The sequence below is a fragment of the Carettochelys insculpta genome, chromosome 5 (genome assembly GCF_033958435.1).
Source record: "Carettochelys insculpta isolate YL-2023 chromosome 5, ASM3395843v1, whole genome shotgun sequence".
NCBI lineage: Eukaryota > Metazoa > Chordata > Testudines > Carettochelyidae > Carettochelys > Carettochelys insculpta.
In genome coordinates, this window is record NC_134141.1 from 107,235,054 (window position 1) to 107,251,134 (window position 16,081).

Below are 16,081 nucleotides of genomic sequence, written 5' to 3' on the forward strand. Positions count from 1 at the left end.
ATTCAACTGCCTGAAGAGAGGTTCCAAAAGGGACAGAGACAGGTTATTCTCAGTGGTAGCAGATGACAATACAAGACACAATGGTCTCGTGTTGCACTTGGGGGTGGGGGACCTATGTTGGATATTAGGGAAAACTATTTCCCTAGAAAGGTGGTAAAGCACTGGAATGGGTTGCCTACAGCGATGGTGGAATCTCAATCCTTTGAGGTTTTTAAGGGCAGGCTTGACAGAGTCTTGGCTGGGATGATTTAATTGGGGTTGGTCCTTCTTTGAGCAGGGCATTGGACTAGATGACCTCCTAAGGTCTCTTCCAACCCTCATCTTCTATGACTCTATGTTAAAAGATGACAGCTCCTCCGGCTGGATAAGCTGCTGCCCCACCGGTGTGCATGCTGACACAAGGAAGCTTTACAAGCCACAGACATGTATACATCTAAATCTCTTTCCACTGCATTTGCTGGACCATACATTGGGTTGGTTTTGCTCAAGGACACCCTCTCCCCCTCTAATTCTATGAAGTTTGGGGATGTGGAAGAAGTGGGAGCATCACAATAGGAAAGCTTACTCCAGGACAGGCTGAAAATAGGAAAGCTTACTCCAGGACAGGCTGAAGTAGAGGGTGGGACAAAGGTCTGTTAACACAAAAAGAGAATAGTGCAGCTGCTGTTGCATACTAATGAAAGTATCATGTATAATGAGTGTGGCTTGAGGTTTAGTTGTGAAAATTAACAATCACGTTACTGATGCTTCCCTGCTCCTCAGCTCCCAACCAGAAAGGTGTTAGATGCCTTATCCCAGTGATGGTGGACATTGGGATGGTGGTCAGATTAATGTCATCCAGGGGAATCAGCTCAGGATCATTCGGAATCTCCTCTGCAGCCTCCAACCTAGCAAGAAGACTTTCAGCCATCGTCTGTCTCCACCTCTTGTCCCTGCTGCCTAGCCCATTAACCTGTTTTACAGCCTGGCTCCACAGCCAGTCCCTCACAACTGAGCTCCATTACCTGGACTTGTGGCCACACAGCTTTACACTAAGGAGCAAGCTCCTCTATGAGACCAGTCATTTGATGAATTCATTCTGAGTGGAATCTCAGCCCTCTGCTGCAGCCATTGTGTAGGTTCTGGTCTCAAAAATCCTTTGAAGATCTCCACTATCTGCAGCACACATAGGCATGCAGCTATCAGTCACGCGTTAATAACTGATTAGCACATGCTAACAGCCAGAAATGGGCAAGGGTACTCAGCATGGAGTGGATGGAATCATCTTAGAAAATTCTGAACTTGGCTGAATATTTGCGATCCTGTGCAGGGCAAACACTCAGATCCCTTTCACCATGAAGTAGATGAGCAAAGCCCCAGCCTACGGACACATCACCAAACTGGGTAAGTTAGAAAGAGAAATGAGGAGAATGTTCTTGATTCAGAAATAATACAGGAACAAACAAGGCTGCTTTGGACCTTTTGTACTGACATGTGGCTAGGCCAGGCTCAGACAAAGCATTTCATACCAGCTATTTAATTCACCTTGTGGTGAAGCAGTTATTTCTGCTTTTAAATGCTTGAGAGCAGCTCAGAACGACTGTGGTGGAAACTATGCAAGCACCCAGGCTTGAGGAAGAAGTGCAGCATTTCCTCTCATTATAGACATAGCTTCTGTGTGCAGGAGTAGTATCAGAAGGTGATACGTTTCACTAGGCTAGATGTTTATCTTACGTCCTCATAATCAGCAAAGCTTGGCTTGTAAATTATTATTTGCCAGCAAGTCTCTGGGCATTGTAAGCTTTCATTTTTACTGGTTTGCATGCAACCAGAGAGTGAATATTACAGCTACTGAATCACCCTATTCAGCATCCCTTGGACAAGCATCTGTGTTTCTCTTTGCCCACTAGGAATGACTACAGAGACACAATAGTTTTTTCCACTCTCCTCATTGTACCAGAGTCAGGAAAGTATTTCAAAGCAACAAAACCTCTAAAGTGCAGGAAGCTATGTACACCACAGTCTGGAGTGTGGGTTCAGCTTGAGTGAGTGTTCAGATGCTTCTCCAAAGCTTATCTGAACTAGCCAAACCTACTAAATTTACAAAGCAGGGCTGGGTGTTTTATGAGAGCAGGCTTTCTCGCAAAATTTTCAGTGTTTCCTGGCCTACCCTGAAGCGCTTGAAAGCGAAGTCTCATTTGCAGCCCCAGCTGGAACCCTGACATGAAAAAAGTATGGATCACAACATTTCAGAATCCTACAGGAAATCAGTGAGAGTGAGGAATTCAGCTCATAGCAATAGTTAATGGTTGAGATGATTGGTGGGGGTGGGGGAATTATTATTTTCTCCCAATTGAGATCACCCCTCCTTTCCACAGAAAGAATCCCTCCCCATGGTAACCTATTCTCTCATTTCAAATACAAATTTCTCCCAACGCCTGCACTGACTTGCTGCTAGGGCACCTTCTATTACAATAAATTATTAACAGCTCATAAATTCTAAACCAGTAATTATTCTCCCGAAAGGTTAGCCTGATCAAATAACTGCAACATTAGCTTAAAGATCAAAAGTGAGACCAAAACATTGCTATGGCTGGGGTTTTCATTCCAGCCCTGTGTCCCCTGGTTTCAAAGGCCAATCTTTGTTTTTGAAGTTGAGGATTTGAAGTCACCTATCTTGTAGGGTTTCGTATTAACTGTTTTCCTACAGGGCTGACTGTCTGTGTCTGCCACTTGAAATGGTCTCATCAAACTAATGTCTGTTTCATTACAGAGGCCCATTCACATCACTATGGTTAAAGTTGTGATGGTATTTTCATTGCACCCCCTTAAGGTCACTGTGGCCAATACTAAAATGGTACCACCATAAAGCACCTCAAAAAGTTTTGCTAACAGAGTTGAATAGCCTTGTTTTCATGAAAAATAGATGTAGCAGGTAAACTGTGTAAGTTTGCATCTACTATAGTCTGCAAGGCATATTTCAATATGGGTTATTTACAGTCCCCGGAAGCACACTCTAAAATAAGCTGTTTTTTCCCATGTTGGATACAAGAAGGAAGGTGCACATTTTCTGTGACAACTACAAGAGACAAATGGAAGTGAGGATCCCCCATCTCTCTGTAGATCAACTTTTCTGTGACTCATTGAACAGTGCCAGCAAGTCTCCAGCAGCTACTCAAATCTGGTCTGTCTTCCAGTTTTCAGCTCACCTATCTTATTTTTCTCCACATGTGGAAGTTTGACCTTGGTGACCAGGTTACATAAGAACAGCCACACTGGATCAGACCAAAAGGCCATCTACCCCAGTTTCCCATCCTCTGATAGAGGCCAAATCCCGATGCCCCAGAGGAAGTGAACAGAACAGGTAATCATGAAAGCGATCCCTCTTCTGACATCCATTTCCAGACTCTGACAAATAGAGGCTACGGACACCATTCCTACCTATCCTGGCTAATATCCAGCTAACCTCCATAAATTTATCTAGTTCTTTTTTGAACCCTGTTGAAGTCTTGATCTTCACAATCTCTTCTGGCATGAAGTTCCACAGGCCTACTGTGTGCAGAAAAACTTTCTTGTGTTGGTTTTAAACCTGCTATCCATTAATTTCATTTGGTGATCCCCTAGTTCTTATGTTATGAGAACAAGTAAAACACTTTTCCTTATTCACTTTTCCACACCAGTCATGATTTTACAGACCTCTATCCTATCTCCCCTTAATCTCCTGTTTCCTAAACAGAAAAGTCCCAGTCTTTTTAATCTTCCTTCATATGGCACCCGTTACAAGCTCCTAATAATTTTTGTTGCCCTTTTCTGAACCTTTTCCAAGGCCAATATATCTTTTTTGGAATGAGGGGACCACATCGGTACACAATATTCAAGATGTGGGCGAACCACAGATTTATACAGCGGCAATATGATATTCACTGTCTTATTCTCTATTCCTTTTTAAATTATTCCTAGTATTGTGTTTGCCTTTTTGACTGCTGTAGCTCACTGAGTGGATGTTTTCACAGGACTATCCACAATGACTCCAAGATCTCTCTCGAGTGGTTATAGCTAAACTAATCCCAATCATTTCATATGTATAGTTGGGATTATTTTTTCCAATGTGCATTACTTCACTTTTATCAACACTATAATTCATTTGCCATTATGTTGCCAGCAATAGCCCTCTGGTCATTACCCACTGGTCAGCAGTCTTGTATACAAGCTCCCATGGTTATTCTCATATTAGTGAGAGTTCCAGCAACAGAAGGAAGGGTGTTCTTGATCCCTTACTTGCAGTCTGGTGTGCTGCAAGAGGCCACTTGTCAGCGCTTAGAGAAGAGAAAGAAAGGAAATGGCTAACATATTGTCTGAGCTTTTGTTAGAACCAAGCCCTGTGTGCAGAGGTGCTGGAATATTTTCTATAGTGGGTTGCTGAGACCCCCTGAATCAATCTGTAAACCCTGTACAAAATGCTGCCACATCCCCAACACTGTTAGGTCCAGCTCCTCTGCCTGTGCCTCTGCGTGTCAGTGGCTGATGCAGGAGGAGAGACAGTACTGTTCGGTCTAGGGGTGCGTCCACCAAATCCACAGGTCCAGCCTGAGAGTCTAGGTCAATTTGGTAACATTTTCCTTATGAGAAGGAGCAGCCTTTGGACATCAGCATGAATTAGCTTCTGGAAGTTGCTGAGAGGTCTGATCTGCATATACACCCTGATGAAGGGATATTTTCAGCCGCTTCAGGCGACCGGTCTTAAGACGCTAAGGCTGCTTCCACACCTGCCACCACACCCCTCCGTAGGAGGGGGCGTGGTAATGAGGTGATTTGAAGGAGGCTAATAAGGTGCTAACATGCATATACAGCACCTCATTAGCATAATGGCTGCCATGCAAATTTCGAAGTGAAGACTTTGAATTGCAGATGGACAGTGTAGATGTGGGCAGCTTTGAAATAAGCTTTACACTGTCAATCTGCACTTCAAAATTTGCGTGGCTACCATTATGCTAGTGAGGCGCTGACTATGCACATTAGCGCCTCATTAGCCTGCTTCAAATTGCCTCATTACCATGCCCACTCCAAGGGGAGGTGCTGAGTGTATAAGCAGCCTAAGTTGGGAGGGAAGTTTGTCCAGCACCCACCAGTTCAGAGAGCTGATTTATGCCAGTTTTAATGGCTACAGCATAGGAGGATCATGTAACAATGCAGAGAAAGTGTCCTGAGATTACAACCCAATGCCTTTATCCAAACTGCCAGGGGTGATGCATCCTCTGGCCAGAGGAGAAGGTACAGGGTAGGCAACCCAGCCCCAAGTATGCATTAAATTCAAATAACACATGGAGGAGGCAAACTGAAACCTCACAATATAGACAAGTTGAAGCCCTTAAGATTACAAACTACGGGCAGCGAACAAGAAATAGGCCACTGGTCAAGTTGCTAGACCAGTAATGGGCAACCTGCAACCCACTGAGATGGTGGAGGGTTACTCATGTGGCCCACTCACTAGCCTAGGATGTCCATCGCTTTTCAACAGCCTGAGACACATGCTGTTTCTTCCACCAAGCAGTTCCCAGATATAAAGAATTTAACCATCATTTTCTCAATGATCTGGAGTCTTTGAATCTTGCCATGAGCCTTTTGTTGCTTACAAGGGAATAGCTCCTGCCTTCATTTAAAAAAAAAAAGGAAGAGCTGCCATTGTTGGGTGGAACAAAGAATGAAGGCTGTACTTATATGGGGGACTCTATCCTAGGAAGCAGTGACTAGGAACAGGTTTGGAGGCTCATGGTGAATAATCAGGTGCATGTGAGCATCCAATGTGATGCTGTGGCCAAAGGAACTAATGCAATCCTTGGTTGTATAAACATGCAAATACCAAGTAGGAACTGAGAGGTTATTTTACCTATTTATTTGGCCATGATATCTGTATTATATTTTATGTGTTTCCTTTATTGCCTATAAACTTTATATTTAGTGCAAGGCAATCAAGACTGGCAAAGACATTTCACTTACAGTGTTTGTCTCCGCAGATTAAGAGAAATAGATTAACTCTCTTCCACGGAGGAAGCACTCTCATTTACTAAGCTATACTGTTTACAGTTTTACGTGGTCAATTGTAATTTTCCATGGGGACAGATGGAGTTTTGGAAGAGTCACAACCCTTACGGCAGCATCTACACTAACAAGATCTTTCAGAAAATCAGGTCCTTTTTCAAAAGAACACACGGAGCATCCACACACAAAATGCACTTTTTCAATCCAAAATTAAAAGAATGCAGCTCTTCTTCCAGAAGCCTCTTCTGCTCCCAGATCAGGAAGAGCACCTCCTTGTGAAAGCTTCTTTCAAAATAAGCATGTGTAGATGCTCTGCAAGCCCTTTTTTCAGAAGAGCAGTCCTCATGGTGCTGGATTTTTGGATCCCTGGCCCATTCTTTTGAAAGAGCTGGAGCTGTGTGGACACACTGTATCGAAAGAGTGGATTGATTTTTCAATCTGCTTTTTTGTGTGTGGACATGTTCTTTCAGAAGATGATCTTCTGGAAGACCACCTTTTGAAAAATTGCTGTAGTGTAGACGTGGCCTTGCTGACTAGGGGTAGAGGAGAAGGCCAGAAGCATGAGGTACATGTTTTATTTTCCCCAGATCATTGCTCCGACTGTAGGGCAGGCGAGAGGGATGTGGAACCACTATTCCCCACAAGTATGTGTATGTGTACTCAGATTCTTGAGGCAGAGCGGGAGAGGGGAAAGGTATGCAGCCAAAACTACAGTTGTGCACAAGAGTAAAAAGCCTAATGAAAAAGATGTCAGACCTGGGTTGAAGATAAGAGGGAGACTTACTCTTTTGCAAAGACATTAGACAATTCAATCCTCAGTGTTATCTTAGAGTCTATTATTTAAAAAAGCTTGGTACTCTTGTTCTGCCTCTATGGTTTGTAATGATAGCACATACAAAATTAAGCCCCACACACACACACAAATGCACATATTCAGTACACACATATTAGACTTGGATCTTTCACAAGTGTACATATTACAGGAGCAAATACATGTTTCAAGCGTGGGTGTGATGTTTGAAAAAGCAGTATGTGTCTGAAGTACCCTAATTCTAGCTGAAAGAGCCTGCAGTAATCCTGATGTGAACTCTGAGGGACAAAATAGTCAGGAGATTTTTTCCCCCTGTTATTAGGGAGCTCTCAGGTTAGTGTAGCTTTGGTGACAGCTGTCATTTTAATCAAATTAATCTCTCTCTCTTGAGAGTCAGGCTTCTTATCAGATGCTTGGTGCCTATGCTGTGGTCAGCACAATATATAGGGAATCACACTGGCAAACAAATACTCTCAGAGGGATAGCCATGCTAGTTTGAAGCCTCTCCTGAGGAAGTGGGTTTTGTTCATGAAAGCTCATGACCTAACACATTTGTTAGTCTCTAAAGTGCCACAGGAAAACAAAGTTTAAGAGGCACTGAACAACAGTGTAGTCACCTTAAAATATCTAGGATTTCCCTCAATTAAAGATCCCCAATGCAAAAACCTAAAAAGAGAACATTTTAAAGTTTTCAGAAGTTATATCTGAAATACATAAATAGAGGGGAGGTAATGAACAGTGTTCAAGTTGTTTAAGACATCATTGTTTTCAAATTGTGCTTCTACTCTTAATTGCCTGCACACCAGGAAAGCAAAAAAAAAAAAAATAAATTCTCTTCATGGTTTGCTTAAATCTGTGTTCCCCAAACTTCCTTTCAGAATGTTTTTATCCTACTGAGTGCTGAGCACGTCTTGTGTTATGATTTATACTCCTTTAACATCTTTGAAACTAGATCCTTGGAATGAGCCAGGTAAATTTGGAGAAATTCATTATTTTTTGCTCTGGAACACAAACAATCCTGTTACCATTTGTGCTAATATTTAAGTGGGACCTTTTCACTGTAAATTGATTATTAACTTGGATTTCACACCATCGACAGACTGTAAAGTCAGAAAAAGACAGTCCACTTTGTTTAACCTGTGGCATTTCTTTTCTGCTCAGCAACCCATAACAGTGCCAGAGGCCTTGTAATAATGTTCTCTAGTGAGCTATCAGGGTAGACCATTTCAAACTAGCAAACAGATGTCATGATTTTACTGCACTTTACAGTTTATATGAGAACTCATAAAAGAGCAAGACAAGAAATTTGCTTAATCTAATATCTGTTAGACAACTCCATAAACTCAGATGCTTGGCATTCATTTAGAACTGCAAGGAACAATATTTTTAATCACTTTTCAAAGCACCTTGTTACACTGGAAAAGTGGCTGGCTTCACAAAATGCTCTTGTAAGGAAAATAGGCCTGTCGTAATAGTCCATCCTGCATTTCTGTACTAAAAAGTTGTTAATGTTTAATAGATACATGAATCTAGAGCCATTTGCTTGAATTTCCTTGTGTCTCAAATATGTTGTAAATGAAAGAATTATAGTACTTTTCACTTACATAGTAGCTTCTTTCATCTGCAGAATTCAAGGCTCTTTCTAAGGAGGGTATGCATTATCATCTCTACTTTCCAGTTTTGGGAGTATGAACCAGAGGGATACATTATGTGATTTGTCCAAGGTCAAACAGCAACACTCAAAATCAATCCCTACACATAAACGAAACAACATCTGCAGAGGCTGAAACTGGGACACGATCTAAAAGCATGAACCTCTACTGTTTGAAACAAAGCACAAGGTTCATCATCTTAGAAGCAGCAGCAGCCTCAAACCTCTATAACCACTTGTGTATGGGATAGTCTGATGTGGGGCTCTCTATCTCACCTGATAAAGCTGTTCCTCTTTTGATAATATAGGAAGTCATTGGGCTAGAGAGAGAGTGAGAATGCCTATGTAGCCTGGTGGTTCAGACACTCACCTAAAAAGTGGGAACAGCTGTCCAGGGGAAGGGTCAGTCTAACCCAGACCTCTTGTTTAAGAGGTGTGTGCAAACTGAGTAGTGTGACTATAACACTCATGTTAGAGGATTTGAAAAGGGATCTCCTTCCTTTCTCCCTTCAGGCAGGTGGGGGAATTGAAGCAAGAGGTTTCTCACATCCCAGACAAGCATGTTAACCCCTGGGCTAAGAATTATGAGAAAGACCATCTTTCCCCCCACCCCATCTGTTTTGTGTTGAGTTAAGAGATATCAGCATACCTTTCAGATTGGGCCCTGCAGGCAAGGCAGTTCTATACTACAAGGACAGGTTGATCGAAGCTATGTGATTTGAGTTACATTAGTAGTGTAATTCAAATCAATGAAATTTAGATTTACTTACTATGGAGTTCACACTATGCAGGGTTAACAGAAAATAATCTCCTGTCAACTCAGTTCTGCTGGAGTTGACAAGAGTGATCAATGGTCGATTTAGTGGGTTTTGTCTAGACTCACTAAATTGACTGCTTGTGGTTCGATCACTGCAGCATTGGTCCTCCCTTGTGGAGACAAGGCCTTATGCAAAGGAGTGTGTGGTAGTTCCTAGAGCAAGGCATCCGTGTATGTGCACAGAGGCAGAAAAATAGATGCCTTGTGATTTTTACAAAGGAAATTTAGATGCTGAGTGAGTTTAAGTGCCTACATGGGACCGCAGCAGACGAGGAGGGGTTTTGTAAATTCTAGTTGTGAATAAATCTGGGATTTAGGCACTAAAGTGGCAGCTAGGCACCTAAGTCCTTTAGTAAATCTAGCCCTGGGTGTAATTAGTTCTTTCCATAACTTCCATGTCATGATTTTTTTATTTCTGATGGACCATTTTCAACACTGAAAGTGAGGGCAAAAGGTTATGAGAGACAATTGTGGTATGACAACGGAGATATAACCCAGATCACCAGGTTATTTGATGAGGATGATGACAACCATAATAATCAACAACGATGGGTTCAGCGCCCATTGGTGTCTGATGCCTCTTCTCACTATTTCCTTCCATCTTTCCCTGTCCAGTTTGGAGTGGCTTAGTTTCTGTAGACTAGCTCTGCACCAATCTTCTATATCATCTACTCATTCTCTGTGGGGTCTGCCTCTCCTATTCAAACCATCCATTATGCTGAATACCAGGGCCTTGATTTTTTATTCATCATTCATTCTTCAAATATGCCTAAATAGCTATAACGTCCATTGTATAATCTTCTGCAGTAGCAACGAGAAGTCCTGGGGCATCTTATAGACTAACTGATATTTTGGAGCATAAGCTCTCATGGGCAAAGACCCACTTCGTCAGACGTGTGAGTTGGGGTGGGGTGGTTTCAGAGGAGGGTTTAAAGAGGGAGTCTCAGTCAAGAGAAGGGTCAGAGTTGACACGGTCCGCTCAGTCATGGAGGATGTGGCCCATTATCAGCAGTTAATGTGGAGTTGTGAACACCAAGAGAGGAGAAATCAAGTAAGTTCAGTCAGGGAGGATGTGGCCCATTATCAGTAGCTAATGTGGAAATGTGAATATCAAGAGTGGAGAAACTGCTTTTGTAATGGGCCAACCACTCCCAGTCTGGCTGTGTCTACACTAGCCCAAAACCTCAAAATGGCCATGCAAATGGCCATTTCGAAGTTTAGTAATGAAGCGCTGAAATACATATTCAGCACCTCAATAGAATGCCGGCAGCCACGGCACTTCAAAATTGACATGGCTCGCCGCCGCGCAGCTCGTCCAGATGGGGCTCCTTTTCGAAAGGACCCCAGCAACTTCGAAATCCCCTAACTCCTAACAGCAGATAGGAATAAGGGGATTTCGAAGTTGCTGGGGTCCTTTCGAAAAGGAGCCCCCTCTGGACGAGCCGTGTGGCGGCGAGCCATGTCAATTTTGCAGCGCTGCAGCTGCCGGCATTCTAATGAGGCGCTGAATATGTATTTCAGCGCTTCATTAGTAAACTTTGAAATGGCCATTTGCATGGACATTTTGAAGTTTTGGGCTAGTGTAGACACAGCCTCTCTGTTTAATCCTTGGTTGGTGGTGTCAACTTTGAAAATGAATTGCAGCTCTGAAGTTTCTCTTTGGAGTTTATTTTTCAAGTTTTTTTGTTGTAGGACTGCTACTTTTATATCTGAGTGTCCAGGGAAATTGAAGTGATCTCCTACAGGTTTTTGTATGTTACCTTTCCTGATGTCTGATTTATGTCCATTTATTCTTTTATGTAAAAAAAATATGAAGAAGGATTCTTTCAAAGTCTACACTGTTTTTCTTCGTTCAAAAAGAGAACATGCAAATGAGGTGCCAGATACGTAAATCTGTGCCTCATTTGCATTTTTGATTTCCTTCATTTGCATGCCTCTTTTGAAAGAGGAATGCTAGTGCAGACGTAGCCAAGGTGGACTAGATTGTTTGGCATACAGAGTTAACTGTCCGAAGACATCATTCAAGATGAAGTGGATAGTTACAACCTCTGTAATTGTTGGACAAAGGTAGGTTACAGATTGTTGTAATGAGCCATAAATCCAGGGTCTTTATCAAGTTCATGATCTGTAGTGTGTATAACTTAGTAATGAATTAAGTTCCCAGGCTGGTGTGCCCAATGCACTCAGGAATTTAAGGACGCTATCAAATCTATCCCTGAACTCCAACAGAAATTCATCCCCTATGAACTCACCACCAGGGACTTTCTTCATGCTCCCTAACATACACAAACAAGGAAACCCAGGCAGACTCACTGTATCTATCACTATATCTGTATCAATCACCACACACCACACAAAGTGCCAATTTCTTCCACAATATAACCAACTTCCTCCAGAAACTCCGACATTAAGAACCTGCCCCAGAACATCAACCCTGCCATCATGGGTGTTAATGATGGGATCACTACCTGCCTCAAATATTTGCAATACAAATGAACAACACCCAAATGTACAGCTCAATCACAAAACACATCCATTTCTCTCACTCACAACTTGACAGGTACCTATATACAAAAAACCCACAGATCACCAGACTTCCTGTCACAGATCCAGGAACCACTTCAAAACACACCAAGAAATATACTAATCGACAGACAGGCATGGAGATACCACACAATATGCTTCAAGAAGTGAATCCAGAATATACACCTTACCACTGTTAAAATCACCTTTCAGGACACTCCACGAAGGGAGTAGACTGTATCATAAGAGAGAGGCCCAAATACACCAAGAAAACTTTCTTCAATACAGGGGGTGGGGGGGAAGAGAAATGATCGTACTCCACACATCTAGTTATCACCAAATGGGGTATCATTAAATTACAAGGCATGCTCAATGGGGAACATATTCTGAAAGAAATCTTCTCTGAACCCCCTCTTCTAGCCTTCAAACTCCTTTCCAGCCTCACCAAACCCATCACTGGACACAAGTTCCCCACGGACTGGGACATGCTAACTCAAAGCAACATGGGGAGACTGCCAGAACTACACAAGCAGAACCTCCAGATGCATCTCCACTATTATGATAATGAGAACACTCCGCAACACCGTTCAGGATCCATGGTTCCTACACACACGTATCACAGCACTAAATGCCCAACAATAACTACACAGGTGAAACCAAACAGTAACTACGCTCTCAGATGAACTCACATGAAAAATGATACAGGATACAAACACTGTATTACCCTGGGGCAAACACTTTTCAGAAAGCAATAATCCTGTATCTGTCCTCTCAGTCCTCATCCTTAAAGGAAACTTGCAAAACTGGAGCTGAAATTCATGAGTTTGTTAAATACTAATTAACATGGATTTGATATACTCACTGGATTTATGACTTAAGCTCATTTCAGCAATTTGTAACTCACTAATCCTCCCTTGTGCTACAACTATCAGGGTCATAACTGCCCACTGCACCTTGAATGCAACCTGTTAACTCCCTATGCTAAACAATCTATTCTACCTTATACTCAGCTGTAACCCTCTGAGTAGTGTTTCCAGACCTGAAGAATAGATCTATGGAAACTAAAAAGTTGGTCCACCTTGTCTCTTTCATATCCTGGGGCCAGCGTAGCTACAAAATTGCAAAGTTATAAGTGGTTCATGCAAGTTATTCCCAACAAGTACCAACAAACTATAACCCATTTTCACTTATTTTGTATATGCCATAGAAGTAGTCTTTTTGGAATATTGTAGAGAATTTTACAAGATTTTACTAGGGACATCTTCCATCCCTTCTCCTGCAAAGCTCGGTTCCTCGGTTATTGTGAGCCAAACACAGTCAAACTCGGACAGAAAAGATAAGAAAAAATCAATTTAAAACACCTCTTAATGTCCTCAGGCAGGGTGATTTCAGGGGAAGAAAATGCCAAAAACAACTCAGGAGGGGTAATTATTTTAAAAAAGATTTTTAGAAGTCAGCAAAACAAAACATTGACAACTGTTTGAAGCTGGTGATTTAGAGGTTCAGTACAAATATTGCACAGGTGATGCATACCTAAGTTTTGATAACTCTCATTTAAGTTCTGCCAATTTAGTCATATGGCTATCACCTCTGTACAGATACGTGCGTATCTTTTAATACAGATATATGAATTGTAATGAACTTCATTGCACTCTCTCACTGACTGAATCCCATAATTATTCTGAATTGAGCGCTTTGTTTTTCCATATTTCTATTGTTAAAGTGAAATGAAAGAGATCTACGGCCTTGTCCACAAAAACATAAATCACACCTACTCTGTACCCTGTTCAGGCTGAATTGTGTTAAGCCTCCTGGGCAGTATGAGAACTTAGGCAGACCAGGAAATGTTTATTCAGATAAGAGACTTTCAGAGAAAGAAAGAAAAAAAACCCTCATGATTCACTGTGGGATTTCAGTTATTCTTATGCTGAGTGGGATAAGAAGTTCATACTGTCAGGAAGAGTCCATGTAGTATAGTACTATGTGGTCCTGAAGTCTTTTAAGTGACTTAAGCCCAGATCCTCAATGACATTTAAGTATCTAAATCCCACAAATACCTTTGAAGATGTGAGCCATGCTCCTACTTTGGCTAAAAGACAGGTATTCCAAGCAAGGACACAGGTTTCCATGTAGGCAGAACTGAATCATATGCAGAATAGTAACAGAGAGGTAGCCATGTTAGTCTGTACTCCAGCAAGACAAAGCTGCAGAAATGTAGCACTTTAAAGGCTAACAAAATTATTTATTTGGTGATGAGCTTTCGTGGGACAGACCCAGTTCTGAAGAAGTGGGTCAGTCCCATGAAAGCTCATCACTGAAAAAATTATTTTGTTAGTCTTTGAAGTGCTACATTCCTGCTGCTTTGTTAATCATATGCAGTCAAGAATGCTGAAAGGGCAGTGAGAAAGGCATGAAACCCCCATGCAGGTTTGAAATGCCTTTAAATAAGCACTAAATAAGGAACAACTGAAAACAAGTTCAAGTTCAGGACAACTCAAGGCAGTTATTGTTACCCAGAAATCGTTTGATGGGGGAAGGGGAGACTAAAGTATTGCATAGGTTATAAACAAACAAAAAACCAATTTATCCTGTAGAAGTCACTGATTTCCCCAATTCTCACACCATGCACAGTAGCGTCAGGAATCTGCTTTTGCAACCAGCCTCAGGAAATCCTGACTCCCAGGGCTCAATGGAGTAATTAGCATCAATCAGAATGGTAAATAGACAGCAGCTCAGTGGGGAATGAGATACAAGAGAATCGCACGCGGACAGAAAAGGTCTTGGAAAGGATGATCACAACAGGGTCAGACAAGATAATAAGCACCATATTACTACTTTGGAGGCTTCCTAGTGGAGAACGGGAAGTAAGAATTTCATGAGTTTAGAAGAAGATGATGGCAGGGCAGGCAAATCAGCAGAGGATTGAAAAATTATGTTTTCAGGTGCTTAGGGCTTCCAAGATATTGAATTCTGTGAAGTTGTATTAGGCACCCAGGTTTGATGGCTTTTTTTAGAACACACATTGCCTGGACACAAAACTTTGAGCAAACACCGATTTGCTAAGTGAAGCAGCAGTATATCTGATAGTGAGCACACTGCATTAAGAGTCAGGAAAACTGGATTCCTTTGCCCACTGTGCACCTACATTGAGGAACTTAACAAAAGAGGGATAATACACAATAACTGGCCTATTTCATTAAACCAGTCATGAAGTACTTTGTGATAATGGAATGGAAGGTGTTGTAAGAGTGCAAAATACTATTACAGGTTTGCTGTGAGTCACAGAGATTTTTGAGGGCTAGCTAAGCAAGCTTCTTTTGAAGGAGATATGCAGAACACTAGGAAGTCAAAGGTTCTGTTTGATTTAATTTGGGAAAGGGACACTCAAAGTCTGTTAAAGAATTAGGTAATGTGAATCTTAAAAATCTTAAAAAATATAGTTTCAGTCAGAGTGACCAGCCTGATTTCAGGACTAAACTTGTTTAACATTTTTAAGGACATTATACCAGATAATTTGGCTGAAATATTACATTTGTATACTTTGGATGAAACTATCTGGAAAACTTGCCTTGGACATTGCATTTGTCTACTTAGCATACAAGGGAATGTCAGACAGAATTCGCTACTGAAGGTTAAATTCCATGTTGGTTGGAAAATATAGGTTCAAGATGGAATGAGATTGCTGGTAAATAACATAAGAATCACTGTTAAAACTGCAGCTTTTGATCTCTGTAATGAAATGGCAGACTTACAAAATAGGGTTTCAATTCTTCAATTTAGACTAAACAAGATTTCAGGAAATCTATAGTCGGATTTAAAAAGATTTAGAGCCTATAAAAATCTAGACTAAGTAGCTAACAAGTATAATGCAGAACAGATAGATGTGGGACAAAACGTCTGGAAGCAAAGAACCACAAGGGGAAATATATATTAAAAAGTAAATGTGCTGCTTCTCACTGACCAGGGACATATACTGAGTTAGTATACAAAAGGCCCTTAACCCAACTGACAAAAGCAGAAGCAGAACACTCTTGAGGTGACACAAAACCAGTTGGAGGGATAGGTTTTAATTTATTTTAAAATGTGTTTCCTTGAGTCCCATATTATGGCTCTCATTCATCTGGGTCACTTCAAATGACTCTGTTATTATAGGTCTAAATGAAATTGCTAGTTATGAAACATACTCTACTCCCTTCCTACAGGAAAGTCTGCAGAGGAGGGGGATATTGTTCCTGGATTCTGTTTTAGACTCAGTCTCTGG